Raw genomic sequence first — 5,646 nt, 5'->3', positions numbered from 1 at the left:
CTCAGTGGGTTATGTGTCCTGATTCCTGATCTCAGATCATGACTTTGAGCCCCATGCTGGGCTCCATGCTGGGCCTGGAGCCTACTTAAAGAAAAAAATTGGGGAGAACTTTCTGGGAAGGAAATATGCTAAGCTTCACTTATTGATATAAAAGGGGAGGAAAGTAGGCTTTCTGCTGACAAATTAAGAAAAGAACTCAAATTATAAAAGCAATCAGAAAACAATGGCTTCAGAAAAGTTATGTGCTATATATATATTTTTATTAAATTCTGCTTTACTGTATAAACATAACCCAAATGGTAAGTCATAGTAAAAAACAGTTAGCTTTATAGTAAAAATATTGTGAGTGAATTGATCATATTCACAGTTATTTTTGTGTAGCCAATTAGAAAAAAATCCTTTCCTTTATTAATACTAAGAGCAATTATAGTTCTTTTTTTTGTTTTGTTTTTTTGTTTTTTTTTTGTTTGTTTGTTTGTTTTGTTTTTTTGTTTTGTTTTAAGAGCAGGGTTTAGAATTAAAATTGACAGAATGCCAGTCAGTACAAAAACATCTTGGCAATCAGTAAAAGCCTCCTAAGAGTAATGACAAAAACATTCAATGCCATTCAGTTGGGAGAAAAAAAAATCAGGTATAAGAAAGTGTCAAAACAAATTTTGGCCCAAAAGAGGCTTTAATATGGTCTAGAAATCTAAATGACTAAATTAGAAGGCTGAATCAAAACGTGAGGGCATTAGGGGTGCCTGACTGGCTCGGTAGGTAGAGCATGCAATTCTTAATCTTAGGGTCATGAATTCAATCTCCATGTTGGGCACAGAGCTTATTTTTTAAAAGGTGAAGGCATTAATATAATTGGCACATCAGTTTAGTAGAAGGTATAGGTGGTAATAAGAGAATATTACAAGCTAACATCCAAATTATAATTAAGAAAGAAAATATTAGTTAGATCAGCTATCTGTAGAAATGATACAAACCAAGAAATGCTTGGCATCAGTTTTAGTAATACCAAAATCTAATCAAGGTGATGGAGGCAGATCAAATAATACGGTTTTGATGAGATCAATGATATATATCTATATATTTATAGATATGTAAATGATGAGGCCTGATTAGGTGAGAGCCTTATGGTGGAGATAAATATTAAGAGAATAGCTTCTGTTTACTCACTACAGAACACTTATCAGATGCCAGAAGCTTTACATTGTTTCATTAGTCCTCACAGTCTTATGAAGGGGATGAGTCTTTAGGGATGAGAAAATCTGGGAGATGGTAACCTGCCTAAAGTTACTAGTAGGAGGTAGAGCTGTGATTCAAACACAATCCAGGACTCTACAACTGGTGCTCTTAGCCAATTAGTTGCATTTTTCGAACAGATCACCTGTAGAATTCTGTCCTACAATACTGTATATGATACGCTTTAAAAAAGTTCCATGGACAAAGGAATTGGGAAATTGAGTGCTTACTGTACTCTAGGACTTCTCTGAGCCTTTACTGTAATCTAAAGACCACAGAAAATAGCAAATGGATTGGCTGGCTGGCTTTTCTAGATCATCTCTATCTTGTCCTTACTCTGACTGCACAAAGTGAATAATTAATGGAAAAGACTACCTCTAGGACGTGGACTAGATATGGCAGGAATATGCATAGTGCTTAAAAATGCCAGGATTTGGGCAGCCCAGGTGGCTCAGCAGTTTAGCGCCGCCTTTAGCCAGGGGCCTGATCCTGGAGACCTGGGATCCAGTCCCACGTCGGGCTCCCTGCATGGAGCCTGCTTCTCCTTCTGTCTGTGTCTCGGCCTTTCATGAGTAAGTAAATAAAATCTTTAAAAAAAAAAATGAATGCTTATATGTAACCAAAAATTAGAAGAGTTTTTTGGAAAATTAAACTTAAATAAGATCTTAGCTATAAACAAGCAGAAGGATGATGTAATCTTTTGACATAATTAAAACTGGGTAAACCACAATAGGTGTGTTCCTTAAATAGTCTGCCAAATATTTTTCTAGGTCTATTATAGCTATTGTGCAAATGGATTGGCATGAATAGTTTTGTCCTTAATGTGTACGTCATTAAGAGGCCAGTAGGTCTTCTCATTTACTGGTAACTTCTCCAATTCATCTAGAGTTTCTAGACCATCTATTACCTTTCCAAATACCGTGTATTTCATGTCCAAATGTGGCTGTTTGCCATAGGTGATGAAGAACTGAGATCCATTGGTGTTTGGGCCATTATTAGCCATTGATACAACACCCCTAACATTGTGCTTAAGATATTCACTATATTCATCCTCAAATTTCTTGCCCCAGATACTGTTACCTCCTCTTCCGGTACCTGTCGGATCTCCTGTTTGAACCATGAAACCCTTGATATTTCTATGAAATATACAGCCTTTGTAGTAATTACTGGCACAAAGAGCCAAGAAATTCTCACAAGTTTTGGGTGTCCTCTCACAGAATACTTCAATTTTAATATCACCTACATCTGTATGCAGTGTCACTGACATTTTTCTTCTTGATGTGAGTTTCAGGAAGTACTATTGTTCAATTTCTCAGTCTCACCAAGAGAAGTTAGAAAATGTGTCTCTGGTACGCTTTTGACAGGGAGAGGGGGCTCGCTTCATAACCCTACAAGCACGCGAAACCTAGTTCTTTTATATTTACCTATATTTTAACTTTTAGTCAACATGAATTGATAACCAAATTATTTTTTTCCATGTTGATTGCTGAAAATATTAGAGGCAAATTTGATATTCAGGTGTATCCAAAGTGTCAGTGAAGATGGTAGGTGTGTTTAGTCTTATTCATGGCTCTACCCAATAACTTCATCCTCGTTTTTCCTATTTTCATTTGACTCACTCCTCAGTGAAGCTGAGTTTGCTAGCCATGTTCTAGTAAAGGCCTTTGGTGCTCCATTCAATTCTTCTTTCTCCTTTGAGTACCTGTCCTGTACTTCCTGCTTTCTTAGCTCTTAACTTACTGAGTTTTCAACCTTCTCCAGAGAACCAGCCTTGGATGACTAGAGCTATTCATTCCTAAGCACTCAGGATTTCACTCCATCTGATATCCCAACACCTGCTCAGCTTCCTCTCTGTCTCCTGTTTTCTCTATGTCTTCTGGGAATATATCCTTAATAACTACCATGAAAACATGCTCTTAACTCAAACTGTGCTTCTGGAGACCCTAAAATAAGACACCATTTATAATATTACATGTACATTTTTATAAATATGTATATGTAATATTATTAATTATATTTAAAAGTCTAAATTTTTTAAAAATATAAAAATAATACTATAAAATATTATAAATATATAAATTTATATGTATATTGAATATATAATATGTATCAATATAAGTTTATATATAAATAATGTTTATTGTAACATATAATGTTTATTATAATACATAAATAATTCTTAAGATAGAATATACTTTTTGTGGCATGGTCTTTAATATTTTGGAAATTCCTACAATAATTAGAAAAGGGTAAGAAAATCATAGACTAGAAAGAGTATAAGAAGTATAGATAGAAGGTCATTTCTCTGAGTGTACTTTCTTGAATAGTTGACTACTGAAGTTTTGCTAATGTTTCATATTTCATACACACACACACACACACACACACATGCACACCGCAATCAACAAGGATGGGGACAAAGCTCTAACATGAAACAGAAACAAAGCTCTAACCTGTACTTAAACTGCATTTAAAATGAATAGTATGGGACACCTGGGTGGCTCAGGGGTTTGAGCATCTGACTTCGGCTCAGGTCATGATCCTAGTCCCTGGATCTAATCCCACGTTGGATTCCCCATAAGGAGCCTGCTTCTCCCTCTGCTTGTGTCTCTGCCTTTCTATGTGTCTCTCATGAATAAATAAATAAAATCTTTTAAAAAATGAATAGCACTCCACACTGAGTGGAGAAACAAGATCTAACTCAAGTTACATTTGTACATGTTGTATTGACTCTACGCCTGTAGGCTTAAACAAACCAAAAAAATAGTAATAACTACTGACTAATTTCTTTCTTTTTTTTCTTGCAGAGATATAGGTTAGTTATTTTGAAGTGACTTTTGTGCATTCTAGGGCTGAGCAAATATGTAAATGTATAATGGGTAATGGGAGCCAGGTTTCTCAGTGTCAGAAATGGTAACTATAAATGTAAAATGAATCCCTTGATGCTGCCTTGAAGTTAAAAGCATTGATAGGAACTCATAATTGTACATAGATGGATGGGTAAATAGATACAGATATAGTTTTATATAAGGTTAAATATATCTAAACATAGACAAAATTATATATATATACAGTTATATAGATTGATAATTGTATATGTACATGACTACATCTACTTTTAACTATAGATAAAGGTATACATATGTATTGGATATAACTATGTATAAAATATGGGCCTAAATACATCATCTATCATCTATCTATCATCTATCTATCTATCATCTATCATCTTAGTTCTATTCTCTAAGAAGGACTACAAGAATGATACCATAGTAACAATTAGTAAACTTAGTGCCCATAACCCAACCAAACATTTTTGAGAAATGGCTGATGTCAAATTTGGGGCAGTGAAAATATAAGATGGACATGCAGCATCTCTCTGTGCCAAAAAGGAAGGAAAAAATACTTAGGGAATAAAGGATCGTGACAACAGACACATGCACACACACACACACACACACACACACACACACGATCAGAGTTACATTTACAGGACTCCCATTGGATAATTCTGGGATTTTTGTACATCAAAATGAATTATATTAATTAATTAATTGATTGATTATTACTTATTAAGTATAATAAGAATCTGAGTCCATACTTATATAAGTAAATGGTGAGGGGCCTTCCTTACAGTGGAATTCCAACCAATATATACAGAACGAATTGCAGAATTAAAGAACTAAGACCTGTGGCCATCATAGTAATAATGTTTTAGATAAGACACAATAGCAGGTGGTAAAACTAATGGGATAAAGTTTGATTAGTGACAGGATACTTACACATTCTCAAAGTATCTCCACATAGACATTTGTTACAAAACCAGTCATTTTGCAGTGGAAAAATGTGGCAGACACAGGTTTGATCAAAGGATTGACATCATCAGTATTAGGACAAAATTCTCTGCCTTCTGATTTGAGGCCATGACAGGATCACAGCACCACTTCTGGAGTATTTTTGGCAAAAATGAATAAAACACATCCAATGGTCAGGAAACCGCAAATTCAAATTAAGAGACATTTTAGATCCACTCAAGGTCAAGGTCACTAAAGATAAAGTAAAATTAAAGAAATATTCTAGATGCAACTCATTGACTGGGATTTTCTTTCCTGTAAAGGAAATTATTGAGACAATTATTGACATTTAAATAACACATGTAAATTAATAGTTTTGTATCAATGTTAATTTTCTTATTTTTCTAATTGTATTGTCAATATGTAAGAAAATGTTCTCATTGTTAGGAAATACACATTGAAGTATTTATAGATTAAGGAAAATCACCTCTATTTTATTCTCAAAGGTTGTGTGAATGCATAATATGTATATTCATCTTTCTACTGGAAGAGATAAGGCTAAAGCAAATATGAGAAAATAGTACCATTTGAAGAATCTGTATGAGGAGCAGACTGGAAT

At 34.3% G+C, this 5,646-nt stretch overlaps 1 pseudogene; it reads right to left on the bottom strand.

The window, feature by feature from the left end:
* Nucleotides 1–849: 849 nt before the first annotated feature.
* Nucleotides 850–2,632, bottom strand: LOC144293085 (peptidyl-prolyl cis-trans isomerase-like 3 pseudogene; annotated as a pseudogene).
* Between the last annotated feature and the right edge of the window lie 3,014 nt (nt 2,633–5,646).

The sequence above is a fragment of the Canis aureus genome, chromosome 21 (genome assembly GCF_053574225.1).
Source record: "Canis aureus isolate CA01 chromosome 21, VMU_Caureus_v.1.0, whole genome shotgun sequence".
Lineage (NCBI taxonomy): Eukaryota > Metazoa > Chordata > Mammalia > Carnivora > Canidae > Canis > Canis aureus.
Note: the sequence above shows the minus strand (reverse complement) of the source record. Positions and strands in the feature narration are given on the sequence as shown.